At 36.7% G+C, this 22,599-nt stretch overlaps 1 protein-coding gene across 7 annotated transcripts in view; it reads left to right on the forward strand.

The window, feature by feature from the left end:
- The first annotated feature begins 6,512 nt into the window (after window positions 1–6,512).
- Window positions 6,513–22,599, forward strand: part of LOC131694333 (serine/threonine-protein kinase 10-like) — a 79,763-nt gene continuing 63,676 nt past the window's right edge. For 5 of the 7 annotated variants that reach the window (XM_058982990.1, XM_058982994.1, XM_058982995.1 and 2 more), the window contains exon 1: window positions 6,513–7,097. The gene's annotated coding sequence lies outside the window, so the exon portion shown is untranslated. Of the gene's footprint in view, window positions 7,098–8,482; window positions 9,094–22,599 lie in introns of those variants that run through there. The other 2 variants (XM_058982991.1, XM_058982992.1) reach the window with 1 other exon arrangement.

Below are 22,599 nucleotides of genomic sequence, written 5' to 3' on the forward strand. Positions count from 1 at the left end.
AAACAAAATTTTGACAGTCAAATCCAGCCCAATGCCATATATACAGGTGGGGCCAAGATGTCACACCCAGAAAAACAATCAGTAAGAATTAATACATTTTGGTTTTGATTTACCAATATTTTCCTGTTTGTAGTAGAACCAACGTAGAACAACGTTGGTAGAACCAGATTCAGGTTTAATTCAATCAATTCTGTTGTTTGAAATTACCAGCAAATACATTTGTTGACTTTTCAATAGCTTCAATAAATATTTTGTTTGAAACAACAAAATCATGATAAGTTTGACCAAACAAACACGTTCAAAGAAACAAAAAATCTCTAATATTAACCAAAGGAGGGAACAAATCAAACACAGATTCTGTTAGTTTTTAACAAAGGGATCAGTACTAGGGGTAGGTCACTCTAGAAATGTATAGCAAATTTGCATCAAAATAGAAAAAAATGCATTTAATTTCCATTTTTGAATCAACTTTGCGCTCCCTCGCAAAAAAGTTTGTTTAACAAACGTCCTGCGCTGATTCACTTTGTTTGACGTTGTAATGAATGTAGTACTAGTTTTTTGTAGGGTTTTGACGTCTTACACGCAATGCAAAATATATTACGAATTTCTATTTTGATGCAAGGAAATGCATTTAATATAACTGATTTTTAAAAATGCATCACAAGGATCAGTTCGATCCTAGGGGCACATCACTTGTGATGCATTTTTAAAAATCAGCGAAATTAAATGCATTTATTTCCATCAAAATAGAAATTCATAATGTATTTTGCGTTGCGTGCATTGTTTTTGCGTTGCCTGCAATGTGGTTTGCGTTGCGTGTAAGACGTCAAAACCCTACAGAAAAACTAGCCCTACATTTAACAAAACGTCGAACAAAGTGGATCAGCGTAGGACGTTTGTTAAACAAACTTTTCTGCGAGGCAGTGCTAAGCTGATGCAAAAATGGAAATTAAATGCATTTTTTTCAATTTGATGCAAATTTGTTATACAATCTTAGAGTGATCTGCCCCTAGTCTGAAATCATATAATTTCTTTACAATGAGAAGCTGTTCAGATTGAAATGCTTAAGGCTGTCATTAAAATATTAACTATTTCTTCGCCCTTTACGAGTACAAGTAGAACCCCCTTTAAGTACGTAATTCCCTTACGCTTCACTAATCTTCTGACAACTTTCGTAGTCTATTTAACGAGCTGGTTTCTCCCAATCTCGGTTGTGTTGCATGATTTAAAAACCTTTGCACATTTTTGCTCATAAACAATAACAAATGCATGTAGCAACGATCATAGAAACGAATTTAGTAACGAACAATAAACAATTGGGTCATTAAGCTGTATATAGTTTTCCGTTCCATTCGATAAATTTTAGGTCCAGTATACATAATAAAACATTATTTCAAAATAAATTTCGTTGTAATACGTAAAAACGATTTTTTTGTTTTTTAAAATAAATCTTATGTAAACTTGGCAACCAAACATAGGAAAACTGCGGTTGTTTACATCTGGCCTATCAGGACAACACCCAAAATGAAAAACAAACTATATGCAATGCAAAGAGAATAGTGAAAGAGACGAAGAGTGAAAATCAGTCAAAACGGCAACACTCCCCTTACGATGATTTCAACACTAGAATTTGGCAACCGTTTCCAAAGGCAGCACTTTAAATGACTCCTATTATATTTTGAAAACAAACCTTTTGTCGATCGTTGGATTTGTTTATCAAACGATGCGCATTTCGAAACAAAGAGATGAAATAATTCTAAAATTTTTTTTTACTCATACATAGACTCTAGAATGCACCTTACAATCACGATTGCACTAAATTCTGACGAAAATTCAAATTTTTTTTTCATAGATTTACAATACTTATCTCCTCCAACTCAGGCATGAGTAATGTTTATTTACATTGCACGATTGGTCTGCTCAATAAGGTATTTTTGGCTTCACACTATTCGTCTCTTTTCCTATTCTCTTTGATGCAATGGATGATGTTTATGTCAAATAAAAATAACCCTCTGGGAAAACCGAGAAAACATGCACTATTTTTTTCTGAAAGGGCATCGTTTGTCGTGAAATTCGATATGTCAAATCCTTCCTATAGTGTCAAATCCAGACTGTCAACATATTTCTTTATTTTAAATTTTAATATTATTTTCACGTTTCCTGAGTTGGAAAAAAACATTGTTACAATCACGAAAATCAGCTTTATCGATGTAAGTAATAAAAAAAACGACTTTTTTCTCATTTAATGACCCAATTGCTACCAACTTTACGAGCCTGATAGAATGTTCGATCACCGGATTTATTTGTCAAGGTTGGCAAAACTGAAGGGACCGTCTTCCTCGATTACTTCAAAAGATCTACTTCTTCGTGAGTTGGTAGTCTCGATTAGTCTCTGTTTTTGTTGTTCCAAAAAGGCCTGATTCTTCTGCGCGCACTTTGGTATTCATTGACCTTTCTACTCCCGATAAAAAAGAAATGATACCGAATTATTTCGTGAGGAAAACAAAACATTTTGCACTGCAAAAACCGGTTGAGGTTAGGTATATCGTGAGGCAAACAAACCAAAATCCTTTGGGGATACATTGCATCTGTGGTTGTAAATCAGCTGTCTGAAATCTTAATTGGAATTTGATAGAGAGAATAGGGAGGGAGACGAATAGTGAAATTCAGGCAAAACGGCAACACTCCCTTTATGATTTCAACACTAGCATTTTGGCAACATCTTCCACAGTCAGCACTTTAACGGCCAATTTCTTCGCTGGATGAAAACAAGTTTTCACTGAAAACCAGTTTTCAGGTTACTGATGATCAATTAGCCGAAATCCGGTTTTCAACGAAAACCGGTTTTCATTCAAGTTAAGAAATTGGCCGTATAAATGACTAAGTGTTTTTGGAAAAGGGCCAATAAGCATACTGTCAAAATTCACTTTAAAGGGAAATTCCGGACAAACCATTAATCGCAGATTATAAGTCATAGCAGTAGACGACAGAGAAAACTTTTCTCTTTCATAAAATGTTAACATCCATTCTCGACTAGTTACGGTTTGTCCGGAATTTTCTCTCAAAGTGAACTTTGACAGCATTTACAAAAAACAATTGTATGTACAATTCTTATCTCCTCCAACTCAGGCATGAATAATGTTTATTTACTTTGCATGATTGGTCTGCTCAATAAGGTAGGTTTTGGCTTTACACAATTCGTCTATTCTCTTGGGGATTTGGGATTTCATGGGAAATATTGCGCACTTCCCACTAATCTGGATTCCGCACTTTCGAAGTGCGAATGATCAAGCTGCTACTGAAAACTGCGATCTGTGAAAACACATCTCGACAAACATATGATTACGGCCTAAAAGCCAACTGTCATAATCCACTTTGAATGGAAATTCCGGACAAACCGTTACATGCCAATCACAGATGTTGGTAGTACACGAAAGAGAAAAGTTTTCTCTTTCATAAACTGTTGTGAACTGTGTTCAGCTAGTAACGGTTTGTCCGGAATTTCCATTAAAAGTGGATTTTGACAGTTGGCTTTTAGGCCGTAATCATATGTTTGTCGAGACATGTATTTTAAGTGGTAGAGATGGTACTTTCATAGACAGACCAGTCGAATTAACTAGTCTATGGGAAGAATTTAATAGAATAGTAAGTGCGCAATGCGGTTAGAATCCAGTTTTTAGTGCCACAAGCAATACATTTATTATTTAATACGTTGACACTTAAAATTTGCACACATAATTTTCAAGTTTAATCTTGAAATTTCAGTATGGCTCAAAACTAATTTGATGAGTCAAATCTGTTCGAAAAAAGTGTTCATTATTTCGGTGAATATTTATGATTTAACATGATAACACTTAAAATTTATTGGCGGTAGTATTCGATCAACAACCTAACTATGAATAAAGGAACTATATCTGCACCGTCTTGTGTTTATCCATTCTCTAGACGGTCATTTTTTCAAGCCAACATCCGTCTTCATTAAAATCAACACAATCTAATAGAAGAGCATGGGCGACATGGGCCTAAAAGCGATTAGGGCTATGCCCATCATATCTCGACAAACATGTCAAATGGTCCTAAGTGCAAATGAGAGCCTCTTTTTGTTTACTTTCTCTTTATTACGGTGTCATCATAAAGCTTTTCAATCTTGTTTCAGGATGTATCGAAAAACTCTGATTTCGACTAGCATATTATGCTGAGAGTTAAGGAACAAAAGTATAAACGGCCGAGTTAGCGAAAGAGAAAGTATACAAAAAGTACTTTGGATCATTTGACAGGTTTGGCTAGATATGTTGACTACTATCAACTAAAGACGCTGAATCCCTCTGGATAAAGACTGGCCATCTCTATCTTATTTATTTGTAAGTGTCATTCCAATCGAGCACGAGACTTGTCAAAAACACTCAATCCGAAGAAAATCGTTTCGAATTCCTCTGGAACGAGGGCCATTGACAGGTCTCGTGTTCGATTGGAATTACACTGGCAGATCAATAAAAAGAATAAAATAAGCGGACCCTACGCGAGCAGAAATATTGACAATAAACCAATTATTGATCAATATATTACTCGTGTAAGTACATTTTAAAAATATTGATTCCGTAGAATTCAAATGGGATTGACATATTGAAGCAGTCTTGACAATATTTTTATTGACAATATTCTTGTCTCGTGTAGGGTCCGCTGTAGAGATGTGTCGAGTCGTTATCCATACCCGAATAGAAATATACAGTAACAAAACCACGATTTTCACTGTGACAGTACAGTAATTTTACAATAATTTACAGTAAGTTTTAGTGTTATGCTACAATACAAAAACAATTAACTTTAACGTTTTTACAGCAAATTTCAATGTAAAATAGACTTTCACAGTGAAAACATTAAAAAATCAATTTTTCTTAATACATTTTTTCTCGGAAACAGTAAAATTTAATACATTCAAAAAAAAGTAAACGCTATGCCTATTGATTTTACACATAGATTTTTGCAATTAACGGAGGCATATAGACACTATTTGCTGGCACATAAACCTAATGTGGGTATTTACAAGAAATATTAATCTTACATTCACATTTCATAACTATTAGGCACATAAAACCCCATTCTATAACAATATGCACATATAACTTATGTGTGTGCATACATAGTTTATACAGTTGACACATAGAAGGTATCAGAGTTTATAATGGTAGAGTTGCGTAAAGAGGATTGGCAACATTGGATCAATCATTGGTCTTTTTTAAATTTTGGCAACCTTTTATTTTTAGTTAAATTTCAAATGACTTCATCCGAACGCTTCAGTTAGAAGTTAATTTGGCGCATTTTAAAATTTAAAATTAAGTGTTTAGTTTTATTTTGTGAAAATTAGTACGATAACATCGCATAAAGAATTTAAGCTTTTCTGGTTTCCAACTGGTCCGCAACTAAGAACGAAATGTATTGATTGGGAAGTGACAAAAACAGTCGAATTTGCAGCCTAAGATAAATTTGAATAAGTACATAAGTGGAATGCATACACAAATTTGTCAAAATTTTAGCTGCACTTTAACTATGAGGAATACTTTCATATTTCCACTGTCAGTGGAACATTATTAACACTACCCAGAGCTGTTCCGGTGTTTTCAATAGTACAAAATTTAAATATCAGTGCACATATATTTTTTTTTTAATAATTATATCTTGAAGCGAAATATTCCTGGTTTGAAATAATGTTAATATTACATCATTGAATTTTTTCTTATAATTATAATCACATAATAACGATACTCCCCACGCATTCGAGCATTGTAATTCTTCGTGTTCGATAGGTAGACATTTTGAGTGTTCGATAGGTAGATTTGCTTCAGCCTTTGCGCAACTGTTCTTTATAAACTGTGGAAGGTATGTGTGCGCGAGATAACAATAGCATTTCTTCTTCATATGAATTTTAAGCGGTTTTGAAGCAAATAGAATTAGCGTTTGGATTTTTTTCAGTGTATGAATGCACTGTATCAGTTTTTTGCTGAACAGTGAAATTTATTGTTTCATGAAATTTTATTGATAATCTACTGTGAGAACTTGGCATCGAACAATGTTGAAACAGTAATAACTATAATATTTATTGTTTTATGATTGCTTGTAGGGTAAATGCTATTGTAAAATTCTATCCGGAGAGGGATTCTGCGCCGTTATTATCAACGTCTGTATATCGCTGTAAGGGATACTACACGAAAAAATAAAACAACCCGCAGAATAAGTTTTTTAACTAAAATTTAGATAGTTTTGAGTTTCAACTTTTGGTAGTTTTTCGTATCCGTGTACATTTCTACCCCCTTTTTTAACGAAGAAGTATGACAACCGCACTCAACATAGAAAAAATGCGCCCACCTGTACTGTCTTGGTATTGTCTGCGAGCTGTTCGTTCAGTTTTCGCAATCGTCTTCTCTTTCACACTCTTGTTCTATTCTGCTCATTCAGGTGGATGTGTGCGTTGGCAGTCAGCCGCACGAGTGAGAAAGCCAACCGACTTCCAAAATCCAATCCAGCTCACTCATCGAAAGAAACCAGTCGTAAGAAGGTGAAGTGTCGAGTGTGTGGTAAATGGATGGAACGACAAATTTAATTTTGTGTGGATTTTCCAATAGCGAAAAATTAGTGATTTAAAAATCGATTCGCATTATTTTGTGAAATAGTTTGCGCTAGGATTGTCATGTAGTGCTAAGTGCTAAAGTTGTCCGGGAAATGGAAGTATATTTTCCTCTACGTTTCCAATCTTGATTGCCTCGAGCTCAGTTCAACGCGAAAAAATTTAATGGCAGTAAAAAAGTGATGACTGCTTCGTTGGTTGAACAGTGCTGCTAGTTGACAATATAGTGTAACTTTTTCGTATGCATAACTCCGGTATAGTGGCAAATTGGATGTTTATTTAAATACACAGTTAAGTGTTTTCAAATGCTGGTAAAGTAGGTATATAAAACAATAATTATTATCACTTACATTGTACCAGAGTCTACTTTTATGCATTTGATTCGTTGTGGGAGACGAAAAAAATCTACATTAGATGAAAGTGCAGTTGGTTTGTTTGACGTTTTCGATAGCGGCACTATTGAAGGCGAATGCGGGTGAGTACGATGGACTTTGAATTCCATATCAACATTTGAATAGGGCTAATAAGATTTGTAAACAAACTTTTGCTGATTTCTCTTAATTTGGTATCATTTCAACACAGAAAACATTTGAAATTGATTCTGCCAAGGGTAAAGATGTTGATTCATGTGTATTTTTCATAAAATTTCAACTCGGTGGCGGAATAATGAGCGAAATAAGATTGTTTACAAAAGTCTCATTAGTCCTTTTGAAGAATTACTATTGAACTACCGTTTCGTATCGGTGGCTGACCGCAAACTTGATCGTTACTTTCTGGCCACAAAGAACTGGAGTACGTTTAGTCTTTCTATTTGTTAAAAATATGTTATTTTTTCTTGACCTGAAAAACAGTTTTCACTACCAGGTTCTCGTTAACACTAATAAAATTACAATTACAAATAATGTTAAGTTTTTCACTTATGAAAGTGGTTACTGGTTACATGCATGAATATTTTCAAATAATATGCTCTATGCTCAGTCGTTCGATTGAAATACAAAGTGTGTTTTAGTTTAGGGATTTGCGTGAAGCCTCGCTAATCTATTCCGACAAAAAATTAGTGTCGGTTTCTGATGAGACGAAGTCGAAACGCACCCATGTAATAATCTTTAAATCATATTTTTCTGTCGGAGATCATTTGTGTAACTATCGAGGTTTGACCAAATAGGTTCTGTCCAACTTTTCACGCACCGTAATAGCGGTCAATTTTGTCTTGTTCGTAATTTTCAAACAGTCCCTATTCCGACAATAGTTGCTTACGCAAAACTGACTGTAATACACAATTTGTTTGGCCTTTGTTGAACAGACGTACAACCTAGGGGCAGATCACCCTAGGAATGTATAAAAAAAATTCGCATCAAATCAGAAAAAATGCATTTAATTTCCATTTTTGCATCAACTTTGCACTCCCTCGCAGAAAAGTTTGTTCAAAAACGTCCTACGCTGATCCACTTTGTTCGAAGTTTTGTGGAATGTAGGGCTAGTTTTTTCGTAGGGTTCTGACGTCTTACACGCAACTCAAAAGACATTGCATGCAACGCAAAATGCATTATGAATTTCTATTTTGATGGAAATAAATGCATTTAATTTCGCTGATTTTTAAAAATGCATCACAAGTGATCTGCCCCTAGCGTACAACGCATTGGAGGACATTCTCTTAATGGACGGGTAACGTAAGCGACTATTGTCAAAATATTACGAACAGGACGATATTTACTGCCATAATGGCACGTAAAAAGCTGAATACAATTATGGATCGAGAAAACTGAACCAAGAAAATATTCACTGCCAACACTGTCTGATGACCAATTTCGTGGCAAAACTCATATACATACATTGGAGCCAGAGTAGCCGTACAAATCATATCTATTTCACAGTACAGGAGAAGAATTCAACGCAGCCAGTGGTATGTCGCAAACTGTTGGAAAGATTTTGTGAATGAATTTATTGCTGATCAGATTGTGCCACATAATTCATTGCTGATCAAACTGTACTTGTTGTTTCCACACCTTGGAACATAGTGGAAGTGCGCCGTGAAATGATTATCCGATTAGCGATTGATTGGATTTTATCTGGAACCGATTGGTAGTGGTGATTTAATGTGAGAGGCCGGAAGGCGTGTATGTGAGTTTAAAGTGAAGCTAAACTTTCTCTGTGGATTCGACATTACTAATTAAATGATAAAATAAGTTCAATTCTACGCATTTTTTTCGTGGAAGGTTACGTGAAGTAGGAAAACGAACCGAACGTTGTGTTAATACGTGAGTGAGAAAAGTGTAATTTGGATTTTCAACACGCAGACGAAAAAGTAATCATCCAATTCCTTCTGCAGTGTCTGTGCAGTGTAAAAAAGAAGAAGAAAAAAACAATATAGGAAAGCAAAAGAAGCAGTGGGTTGGAGTAGATTCAAAGTTGAACACCTTTCAGATGGCTACGACGACGTAAACATTGCATGAATAATTGCGTTAAATTTGGTGAGTTATAATACCTTAAAAAACTTATTTCGCCATTGTTGGTTAGCGGAAATCAAAACACGGATTTGGTGTGCAATATCGCTTATATTTGAAAATTTACAATAAATGTGAGTTGTAAACTGACATGTAGAAAATTCCTGCTTAGTTTTTCATTACCGTTGAATAATCAAACATGACGAACAGCTACTCCATATTGGATTCGTTCGAGTTTGACGTCTCGTCTTTCTTGTTTCTCACTAGCTCACATGTTAAGGTGCGACTCACGGATCCGTGTGAGCAAGTGAGTTCAAGCTGGACAAGTGGATTTTTCGGTATGTTTTTTTTATGTTCGATGTGGTTTCGTAAGCGTCTGATACATTACGCAGAATACGCATCTCGTCTCCGTTCATGTTGGGGTTGGGGATGATTCCCGTGTTTGTGATAACTAGTTCGGTATGTAACATTTGGACTGCTGGATGAACATTTTTTTAGAATAACGGTGGTCCCGAGCATGTATGTATGTTTATTTGTGACGATAGGCTGTTAGCGTATTTGCATTATATCACACCAAGCATAATAATAAAGCCACCACAACAGGCCACGATCATTCTTGTAGCGTTTTTGTTCTTAAATGGTATCAAACCAGTGCAGTGCAACGTAAAAATAATTCTACCATGTATAACTTCTTTTTGTGATTTACATTTTTAATGCGTTCCAAAATCTGTTAGTTTACACTGTACATCAGGTCAAGGAAAAGTTGTTTTTGTTAGAGTTAGCAGTTAACATTAGGAGCGAATAAAATATACAATCTAGCTTGCACTAAAACTGTTATTCTGCTCAGCACATTCTTGAAGACGTATTTCCGGTTTTCTTGTTGGATTTCCATCGGCAATCCGTTCCAGCATGACGCTCCATATACCTACAAACTTTTTCCGCTGCAAGTTGTGAGTCTAAATACGTTGAGAGTGAGATTGTACCCATGAATTCTCGACAAACATATGATTACGGCCTAAAAGCCAACTGTCAAAATCCACTTTGAATGGAAATTCCCGACAAACCGTTACTAGCCGAACACAGTTCACAACAGTTTATGAAAGAGAAATCTTTTTTTCTTTCGGTTACTATAAACATCTGTGATTGGCGCGTAACGGTTTGTCCGGAATTTCCATTCAAAGTGGATTTTGACAGTTGGCTTTTAGGCCGTAATCATATGTTTGTCGAGAATTGTATTCTTTACTGCAGCCGTTGTGTCACGACGGCGAAGTCTGTGGACGAAACGAACCGCCTAACAGTGTTGCCCTACCGGTCAAAAACTTTTATAGTCATGGGTGCGTTTCGACTTCGTCTCATCAGAAACCGACAGTGACTTTTTGTCGGAATAGATTTGCTTTTGAATTTTTCATTATTTAACATTTTTCTCTATTTATATATAGGTTGCACAGAGTCTTCTAAGACTAGAGGACGAAACTAAGATTTTTTATAGAACTTCAAAGGTGACATAGATGATCAATTCCGAAAAAAACCTCAAACCTTATGTTATTTAAATTCAATATATCTTTTTAGTTAAGATCCTGAATAGGGTCTTAGTTAGAATCGAATCAAATGGAATATAATGCATTGCATTTCCGCCAGATTATTGTTTGATAAGGCGAAATTTGGCACGTGCAGGAGATGATAATTGATGTACAGAATTAGGTATGCTGAAAATTGATACGTTTCTGCTAACCAAATGCTAAATTCTTCAAAATGCTGCGTCAAATTCCAAATAATTTTAACCTGAATTGAATGGGCATTTCATTGCATATTGTACCTGCCGGGTTTTTGTACAATGAAATCATTGCTGAACAATTTTATCTTATCGCAGTCAGCTCCCTCTGTGTTGAGACTAAGTTATTCGAGATAAGATCAAAGCATTCAAACGTGCACACTTATGCAAGTGAGACAAGTTAGTTAAAGTCGATTTATTTAGCTATACTTTATAAACGAACACTTCTCCCAGTGACATTTTGTGGTACACAGAACACATTTAGATTGTTTAGCTTTGCTTGCGTATTGTGCTACTGGAAGCTTGGTTTGTTATTGCAATGTCTTCTTTTACTAACACCTTCAACATATACCTATACCAATGTTTCCAGGATACAGGAATAATGAATACGCCCTTGTTTTCAGAAAATAAAAAAAAGGATCGAGAACAATTCCTTCTATTCACTTAAGTTAGATGGAAACTATCACGGCCAGGTGCAGTAGGGAGAAAATTAGTTTATGATGTTGATGGGACGACAGCTCTATTACCCGGCGTGTCCGGATCTAGGTTACCAACACTCGCTAGTGCTATTTTTTTTCTCGGTGCTTTATTTTTTCTTTGCTAATAGGTAATGGTAGCACCTAATGAGTCGCCGCTATCATCATCAGCAGCCAGGTGTGGAAACGAGAAAAACAATATAGCAAGGTGGTTGACTGCAAACGGAAGACGGGAGAAAATGCATGACCGAATGGAGAAAAAAAATCCAAAGAAGCAATAACCGTAGTGGTAGTGGTAAATGCACCCGCAGATTGCGCGGATTGATGGCTGGCTGGTACTTGATGTGTGCAGTCAACGATGACATCAGCAAACTGCCCTGCTGCAGTAAGCTTCTATTTACTATTTGAAGCCTTTCTAAACGAATAAAGCACGGCAACGTCCTGTGTGTTGGCGGCACTCATCTACAATATCTCACTGCATCTGCAAAATGTCGACTTCTATTGCACATATCCATTCCGTCCAGTACTTAGTGGGGTGGCAATACTTTCACAACTTGCACACCAAACGAAAAAAAAATCGCTAAATGTTGAATGTTATAAAGTGTTGATTGACTCGTCTTCATTGATTATTTGAATAATAATCGAATGCAAAGTCATGGAAAGTTGGTCTAGTAATCACTTGAATTGAATCAACATTTATCCAACTCTGACTAGAAACTAGCGCGACGACTGAATGTACTAGGATCTAGCCTTGAACAAGAGATTTAAAGTTTGGTACGACTAAAGTCTAGGTGATAATAGGGTGATAAACGTGTTTGCTACTATATACACAACTTGATATATTTTTATCACGTACGGTCGTCCAGCTTTAGTACTTATAATTTCATTTAGTTGATCGCACTTTTCCACCAATAGAAGGGAATAGAAAGTGATGGATTTGGCAGGAATGAAATAACATTATTTCACTAAGAGAAACAAAAATGAAACTTAGCAGTGTCATTACCACCCAGTCATTCGACATTAATCATCATCACTATGCTAATTCCAAGCATTTGAATCTCGAATCTCTTGCATACATGTTCGATAACTAAGATAACATTTCATACCTGAATTCCTGTAGGGGAATTATGGTTAAAACCGACACCTTAAGATTAACAATTTTTCTAAGTTGCCACAAAACCAATAAAATTATAGTTTGTATGCAGAATTCTTCTTCAGAAAATTCTTAACAAGACTTAATTTTTTCAGCGCTTCATTAATTAATTTCATTAAAAATTATTGGTTGTAAAACTTGGAAAACGAAGTGACTTTTGTAGGCACTGCGGGTAAAACCGACACCCCATAGGGGTAAGATCGACACCCCCTTTAATTTATTTTCTCTCCACTTTATTAAAATCTTTATCTTCATTAAAAATGAGATATATGCGTGATTAATAAAGTGTGAGTATGTATGATGCAAATATGTGCTTTTTGTTGCTTCATCGTGTAGTGAGGGGAAGAAAGTTCGAAAGCGTAGTACTATAAATAAGAGTATTTTATGCTATAGGATTATTAATTGATATGAGTATTCCCAAATAATCCTTGCGCACATCATTGCAACCACCAGTGTCATTTTATTTCGTAAGAGAAGATTTGCAAGCGTTCTACGTTCTGCTAATTGGATTCTTTCACTTATAAGTGACATACACACTTCTTAGTAAAACTATCTTTGTTAGATTTGATTTTCCGGACTCTGATCATCAACGATCTATTGGGGTATACATAAGATCATTGTCTCATTGTGATAAAGTTCGTCTATGACAAACCAAGAGAACATTATAAAATCGGTTTGATGAGCTTTTTGCAGAAATAGCAAAAGCTTCGATAGAATCAGATAAGCAAAAATTCCAATTTTTGATTTTTAAAGGGACTTACAAAAAATAAACACAATAAAAGTATTTCTGTGTATTTCTGCTAATACTATAGTGTTCTAATAGGCTAATTGAAGTGTCACAAAGATCCCCAGTATTTTGAAATGAATCGCAAGTATACACAACCATCTTAACAGCGTGTAGGTTTTACCCTAACCGCAGGGTGTCGGTTTTACCCCAATAGCGCACATTTTTTTATAAAAGCAATTAAAAATATTGAATTTCTCAAACTCGTCTTCAATACACTTAGTTGATCATAGGACAGACCGATAATAATAGGTACTGAAAAATGTGGTGATTTGAAAAGCTTTTGTTCGGTTAAAACCTTAAAATCTACCAACGAAATTTAACATCCAGACGAGTATGAACGCTGCTGTCGTATGTTTTGTTTATTTTTATGACATTCGGCGTACTAACGTAAATCCAATTATTCTTCAAATGCTCTTAACAAACGTACTAATAATAATGTATCATTATGAAATGAATAAAAATTTGATTTCTAGGAAATGTTGTGGGGTGTCGGTTTTACCCACAGTGTCGGTTTTTCCCACAATTCCCCTAAGTGGTTTGATTCAAAAAATACAGACAGGACTCGATTATCTGTAGATTCGATTATTCGCAACTTATTCTTCTGTAGAAACCGACAGTCAGTAGTTAATTATAATGAAACATCAACTTGATTGTTAGAATTTTTTTATAGTTTATTTTTTATAGGATCTAGATTGCACATCCATAATTTTTATTTTATTTCAACAATAATTTCTGGAAGAATCGATATATTATAATAAAATTAAAAGCTTCGTACAGTGCATACATACTTTCCAATTATTTACCAAATGCGATTTAATACATATTTTAATACAAAAATTGGTTACTTTTGATATCAGCTACAATTTTTAGACAAATACAATTTTATATTCTATACAATAATTACAAAACTACGTAAAAATACAGAAATTTCGCTTTGTTGGCAAAAACTGAGTTCGTAGCGATAATCTATATATTTTAATACAAAAATCGATTGCAATTGATACCGTCTACATTTTCTGGTAGTACAAATCATTAAATCGTCTTAATAAATTTAAATTATTCACAGAAATACATAAATTTCATTTATACGATAAAGAACTTTGAATTCAATGTGCTGAACCTGCACAATTTCTTATCCCAATCGATTTCAATTTATACCGACTCTAATGAACAATGGATTCCAGCTGCAATTACTGGAATATGGAAACTTTAAATTCTATATATTTACGGAAAATTAGGAAGCTGTGACCCAGGTTTCCATTTGAGGCATAACTACCAACGGTAGATTGTCAATATTTGAACTGATGTTTATTTCAGCAACTAATCAAAGCAGTTCGAAAAATAAGTTTTGTATTGAAAACTTTGCTGATCGACTAAAAGGAGGGAGGGGGTTTGTGCTAGTTCGTTACGTAACATGTTTTCACCCAAAATTTTTTTTTCAGGGTATTTGTTACGTAATAGAGGAGGGTGGGATGGAGAAATTTCTGACAATTTGTTACATGGGGGGAGAGGGAGTCCATTCTGGGCAATTTTTGCGTTACGTAATTTATGAAGAGTCCCTTATCGCTTATTCCACAATGACCGTGAACATAACTTTTAACAATCATCCTGACTAATTCGGGATTATGCTATATTTCTTTTTAGTGGTAAAAAAATTGGATAAAAACTATTTTTTCTCCATTACCGAGAAGATTGTTTTAAACCACATATGCGCGTAAAGAGCATAAAACCTATAACTAAATTAGTTATTGGAGAGGTGGTTCGAGTTCCTTTAGATCTATACTAGCTCCAGAAACGAATGTTATTCAAAACGTCATCTAACAATGAGAAACTTTCTTTGTTTACTTTCTCCTTCGAGTATTTCGGTGTCACTATAGCACTTTTCACTAATTTTACAGTGCAGATCGAAAGACGGCGGTTTTGGCTAGCTTATTATGCAGACTTAAGGGGTTAATGTTAAAGCGACCGGATCATTAGGAGAAGAGAAAGCAAACAATGTGTGTCTTTCATTATTAGATGTCTTTTTTTAAAGCATTGAGATATGTCTTCTTATCTAGTATTTTTGAAAATATTGTACATTTTTTTTGAAAAGCGATGCTTCTTCCGATATAACTGTACTAAGGACAACTAAAATGAAATGAAATTTAGAACTGGTCAGTGGTGTGAAATTCTGTTGCCTATTGCTCGTTGAATTTACCGAAACCAACGTTCAGTTTCAACGTCTTTCAAATTTCAAATTCATTCGATTACCAACTGATTGAAATATCATGCATAAACGAATACTTGAGTGCAGAGGAAATATAAATTCATTCATGAATAAAAGCTTTAATTTGTTATTATGTGAAGGCAAAATTTGGCATAGTTTACATTTTCAAGCATAAGTGAACTACGTAATTTATATCTGCTACACTTTTGCTCGATAATCCCTCTTAAAACAAGCGTGGAAACAAAGTTCAGTTTGCGTCTGAAACCGAACATACAGTATGTAAAATAATTGAAGACACCCCCGCTGTTTTCTTGTATACTTTGTTACCACTACTCGACTACAAGGGATTTAGAACCTCTACTCAAACAGTGAGCGGATATATCAACACCCCCGAGGGGATATTGAGATAACAGAACGACAACACCCCCGAAGAGATATTGTCATTCAAATACGGCTAAAAAACTATAGCTCTTTACCACACTGGGTTAGGAACAAAAGCATATCCTTAAATTTCAGCTCTCCGTACATAGGTTCATCTATGTACGGAGAACCAAAAATCCGGATGCGCAATTGCATTAATACAGGGCAATTGCATATCAAATGATATGATGTTCCGTAATCGGATTCACAAAGATCACATGAATAATACTCAGCGCGCTGAATAGTAGCCATGTGATAATTGAGTTTGCAATGTCCAGTCAGTGCCCTGACCAGAATACTGCAGTTGTGCTTGGAAAAATGCAACAAATTTCTTGACATTTTCGAATTCACATCCGACAGAAAAGCCTTTGCTTGAACGCAAGTTTGCAAGCTACGCCAATGGTTGGCATGTTCGAATGCAGCCCAAGAGCGAATCTTGTGCTTTATCCAACTTATTGACAGTGGTAGAACTGGTTCTGGACCAACGAAATCAGTCGCAGCGCCAGCTCTAGCCAATTCGTCCGCCCATTCATTTCCAGTAATACCGGAATGACCGGGTACCCATAGAAGGTAGATAGCATTTGAAATGCTAAGTTCTTCAATTTGAGTTCGACATGCGATTACTAATTTCGATCTCGAATCTCCCGAATTAAGTGCTTTCAGGGCAGCCTGACTGTCAGAGCAAAAATAGATTCTTTTACCGCAAATTCCCTGTTGAAGTGCGGATTGTACGCCACACAGAATCGCAAAGATTTCTGCTTGGAATACGATACAGTATCTACCAAGCGAGTGAGATTGGTTTAATCTCATCTCATGACAATAGACACCAGCACCGGCTCGGCCCTCCAACAAAGAACCGTCCGTATAACAAACTACGTATTCTTCAAGTTGTCGCTCCATCCAGCCAGACAGCTATTCCTCACGAAGAGGAATTCTCACATTGAAAGTTTTAGAAGGAAAACTACATGTGAGTGTAAGGTCACTGGGAGCAAGTGCATATTCATCCCAAGTAACCATTTGGGGCCACAGTCTTGTGTGGCTAGTTACACGATCTGTTGGGTTACTTGCTTCTTGTTTCAGAAACACATGTAGTGGTTTTATGTTCAAGAGTGCCTCGAGAGCAGCAGTAGGTGTTGTCGAGAACGCACCAGTCATCGCCATCAAGACCATCCTCTGAAGATGGTTTAACTTTGATTGGATTGTCATGACTTCTCCCTTCTGTCACCAAACAAGGCACCCGTATGCCAGTATTGGTCTAACAATTGTTGTGTAGATCCACTGAATGTACTTGGGTTTGAGTCCCCAAGATTTGCCGAAAGCCCGTCTACATTGGCCAAAGGCCATGCAAGCTTTCTTGATCTTGAAATCGATGTGAGCTGTCCAATTAAGTTTTGAGTCGAGAATTACCCCAACGTACTTAACTTGATCTTCGACAATAATTTCAGAGTCAAAAAACTGCAATGGACGAGCTCCGGTTGTAATCCTTCGTTGCGTGAAAAGCACCATTGAGGTTTTATTTGGATTAACTGACAGTCCAACATGAAGACACCACCGCTCAACAACACATAAGGCTTGTTGCATCAAATCAAAAAGTGTGTTAATGCAAATACCGGTGATCATTATATGATAATCATCGGCGAAACCATACGTCGGAAACCCAAGCTCATTTAGTTTTCTCAACAAGCTATCGGCGACAAGGTTCCGTAAAAGTGGTGACAGCATACCACCTTGAGGACATCCGCAGACACTCAGTTTCCTCATCTCTACTTGTCTTAACGATGAGCACATATGTCGGTTGCTAAGCATTGCGTGTATCCAGTTCGTGATATATGAAGGTACTCCATGATCTCGTGCTGCTTCCAAAATGGATTCGAAAGACACGTTGTCAAAAGCACCTTCAATATCGAGAAAAACTCCTAAACTTGATTGTTTTGTGAAAAAGCTTTTTCAATGTTGTAGACAACATTGTGTAACAGGGTGGTAGTAGACTTCCCCCGCTGATATGCATGTTGCATTGCATGCAGCGGGTGCTCGCCCAAGCTACCATCCCGAATGTAGTGGTCGATTAAACGTTCCACTGATTTGAGAAGGAAGGAGGTCAGACTGATCGGTCTAAAGCTCTTTGCCTCCTCATAAGTGACGCGGCCACCTTTGGGAATGAATTTGACAGTTATTTCCCGCCACGCTAATGGAATGTATCCTGTTGCAAGACTGCAAGTAAGAACCTTTTTCAAAATATGATTGAAGTGTTCATATCCTTTTTGTAGTAGAACTGGAATAATTCCGTCCTTTCCCGGAGACTTATACGGAGCAAAACTTTCAATCGCCCATTTAATCGATTCGGTTGTCATAATTCTACGAGCAAATGCCCAAGAATCAGAACTGCCTGAAAAGAACTCAGGGGCAGTCGTCAGTGATGGCTCCGAACAACCTGGAAAGTGTATTTTAAAAAAGACAGTTGAGTACTACATCTTCGTAAGACGAGTATTCACCATTAGCAGTTCTAATGGAACTGACATGAAAGTCTTTCGATTTCGAAAGTAACTTATTTAATCTACTAGTCTCGTTGAGACTTGAGACATTTGTGCAGAGGCTTTTCCAACCACTTCGCTCAGAGGATCGAAGGGCATTTCTGTATGCTTTGCGAGTCAACTTAAATGCCTCCGACCCGTCCCTGCGTCTGCGATTCCAAGCTCTTCTACATAACTTTTTGAGTCGAACAAGTTCGGTATTCCGCCAAGGTGTTCCTCTAGAAGCACGCATAACTCGAAGCGGACAAGCCTCTTGGTATGCTGCTACTATGAGTGAGCTTGTTTTATCCACGACCCCATCCAAATCACTTGGAGATTCAATCGTCGGAAGATACCCATGAAACCTAGTCGCCAAGCCCTCTTCGTAGAGGTCCTAGTTCGTAGATTTGAGATTACGATATGTGACGATATCTAGCCAGACGTTTAAATGATCAAAGACGATGTACTTATGATCAGATAACGACGGTTCGAGCTCGTTTGGTACGAGCCAGTTTGTCAACTCATGCGTAATACTGTCAGAGCAGAGAGTTACATCTAAGACCTCTTCTCTGCCAGCTCGTGCAAAAGTTGGGCGGTTTCCTGCATTAAGAATGTGCAGATTTGTACTACTTAAGTATTCCATCAATTCGGTGCCTCTCAAATTGATATCAGAGCTGCCCCAAATTATGTGGTGGGAATTTGCATCACTGCCGAATATGAGAGGAAACCCAATGCTGCCACAGTATGATACAACCCTTTTGAAATCATCAGAAGGTGATGGTTCATTATGCGGCAAATATGCCGAACAATAGACGTATTTCTTGTTTATGTTGTCAACAGTCATATTTACCATGACAGTACAAATATCACGAGTTGTGAGGTCCGATATAAGACAAGCGTCAATAGCACTATTCGCAAGTATACATGCACGAGGCATTTCACGTGGATTTGTCATGCCATTTTTGTTGAAAGCTACGAAGACGGGGTTAAGTAGCTTTCCAACATAGAAGTTTCCTTTATGGAAATACGGTTCTTGAACCAAAGCTATGGAAGCTTTCCCTTCCTGCACAAGGCGAGATAGATTCATAGTTGCTGTACGTTTATGCTGAAGATTAATTTGTCCTACTCTAACCATATTCGATTACAGCACCACACATTTCATCATCAGCACTTGTTTTACAGCAACTAGAAGATACCAAACACGTTGGCTTATAATCGCATATAGCGAACCCCGAAATGGGTATTAGGGACATGAATATCATTTGAATCCCACGATTTGCGAAGAAACGAACGTCCACTGTGTCAGAGATTCGCATAACACAGCAAGGGTAAGACCCACGACACTCCGTGCGCGACTGGCATATTTTAGTCCTGCCAGCCATTCAGTCCTCGGCACGGAGTAACACCTTGACTTGAGGACTCCTGTTTTCAGTCGCCTCCTACGACATGGGAACAGGAACCCAGTGGATCAATTCTTGGTTGACATACTTCAACCCGCCGGATGCCACACGGCCTCTAGGCTGGTTTTGTCCGGAGAAAGATAATAGAATTATTAACCTCCTAGTGGACCACAGCCAGTTACTGGGGAGTTCGCCCGGCTCCGTTCGCCATTGAGAATATTTTAAACCCCCTCAACAATTTTACCCATAGCACGGGTCGCATGACACTATGGAATTGGGGTTCCCTGTTTGGTGTTACCACCGGAACAGGTAGTCCGTAGTGTAATTCTTAGCCGGTTGAAACAACCACTACCGACACTACACGGCTTATCTAGGCTGTTCGGAGAAAGAAGCTGACATTGATGGACAGCTCCCATAGATGGCCGAACAGCCGGTTATTTTTCCTTTTATTACCATATCTTGAGTTAGATTCATACTAACACTCACTAACATAATCAATGGCATATTCTTTCATATACATTCACAATCTCTCTCATCCAAAACGCACAAACGCCCCTAGCTTTCGCGATAACACAAACTTGGTCCCAAACGCGAACATACAATTTCAATCATCAGCACATACTTAAGTCTGCAATTTCGCCAACATTAAAACACCCCGGTAATTAGGTGAACGTTTCAATACCTATAACTTTCCAACCGCTATCTCATGCATTAACCCACCGGTCGCACGATCATGAATCGGTTACGTCCGGAAGTCTACTCTCGATCAGCCTAGACTCATGCCTTCAGGTGGACCAATGAAAAATGACGCTCATATCCACTAGACAACAAGTTCCTCTACCATACACTAAACATGAATTATCAGATTCACGGTCCACGCGTGATCGTTCAACTCACATCTTCCACGCACACACCACCACTGGACTCACAATTAGATTCGTACATATAAAGTCACAAGTAATAATTACAGGCATTCTGCATCTCACACGCAGAACTTATCATTTCAATGATGGCCTTGGATCTGCGTGGCCTGTTTTCAAGGAACCATAACTTCGTCAGATCAAGGATGTATGAAACCCGCTAGCCATCACCTTCGGCCCTAGCTGTCCAAAAAGGGATAAAAATATCCCCATCATATAATACAACAAATCTTTTCTTTCAACAAAAATACGGGAATAATTTTTATTAAAAAAAATATGTATGTAAAAAAACAATAATAATTCATTTTTTTACATATTGTATTCGAACGTGAATGCGGAAACGAACCACAGTTCATTCATCGCAGCGGGCATGAATTAAATATCATTTCTCTTTCAAGCTCACGCATAACATACGTACATACATACCGCCAGTTCTGGAACTGGCATTCCGTTTTTGAAGAAATCTTCGTAGCTAGGAACAACTAGACGTCGAATAGACGAATTTCGCGCTAACTCGAACAAATGTTGGTAGCACCCGTTCAGATTTTAATGAAACTTTCTGTACACGAGAACTTTATCACAAAAAGCCACTTTGCATACTTTGTTTTCCCAAAATGATCTAGACTGTTTTTTGAAAAGGGCCAAACTTTTTGTACCATTTTTTTCAAATAGCTATAGTCTAAAAATGACAAATCCTATAAAATATGTTGTAGAAATGGTTTTCACAAAATTAGTTATATTTTCGAATTAAAATATTGAAAAAAAAACTCTTCATTGACTCCTACACTAAAAAAAATCGATTTTAAAAAGTCGATTTACAAAAAAAACCATTTTTGATTTGGACGAAATTTTGTTGCAAGATAAGTAATTATGTTTCCTACCTACCGTCAAAAATTCAAGCTGGGCACTTTTAAGGAAAAAAAGTTGTTTGAAAAAAACTTTTCCTTGTCCAAACTGATTTTTTTTTCAGTGTATTTTTATCGAAAACTAAACCAATGAAAGTCATAATCATCTCAGAATCCATTTTCCCAGCTGCTAGTTTCCTGATACATGCAAAAAGTATCAGTAACGAATTTGGTATATATCCATAACAAACTTTAATGAAGACTGTAAGACTGGACGATTGGAAGATCGGACGACTGGAAGATTGGAAGACTAAAAGACTGGAAAACTGGAAGACTGTCAGACTGGAAGACAAGAAGACTGGAAGACTTAAAGACTGCTGTTCATTTGTTCCTCTCAAAATTGATAAAGTTTTATGAAATAATTGACAAACTTTTCTAAAATTTATTTTGTCTGATGGAGCAGCAGCACAATACAAAATTAAGAAAAAATTTGCAAGCTTGTGTAGATTCCAGTCAAAGTATGAGTTAAGCGCAGAATGGCATTTTGTTGTACCATCCCATGGAAAAGGACCCTGTGATGCTATTAGTGGCACTCTCAAGCGAATGGCAAAAAGAGCCAGTCTTGCTCGCGACTATAGAAATACCATAATAACTCCCTGAGAGTTATTATAACTGGGCAGTTGAACGAACTGATAAAAATATCACAACATTAATTTACTGCTACATATTCACTGAACAGGGCAACAAAATGTCAGAAGAACTCTAAGAGCTGTATAATAACGCCAAAACAATGTCTGGAACTCAAAAATTCCAGTTTTGTGCCTATTCCTAGGGGAAAAGTAGAGACGAAAAGGTATTCTAATTCAGAAGATAAACCAAAAATATTTTCCTTGTATAGAAATAATACAGAATAGCTTGCATGAAGATAGTTTTAAGACAAATGTAATATATAAAAATAAATAAATAATTATGTAAAATTCAATATATAATGTTGTGGTGGTTATTTTTTTCTCAGCACTAAACAAGAAAATAAAAAAGTAATAAT

This window comes from Topomyia yanbarensis, chromosome 3, assembly GCF_030247195.1.
Source record: "Topomyia yanbarensis strain Yona2022 chromosome 3, ASM3024719v1, whole genome shotgun sequence".
NCBI classification, from domain to species: Eukaryota; Metazoa; Arthropoda; class Insecta; order Diptera; family Culicidae; genus Topomyia; species Topomyia yanbarensis.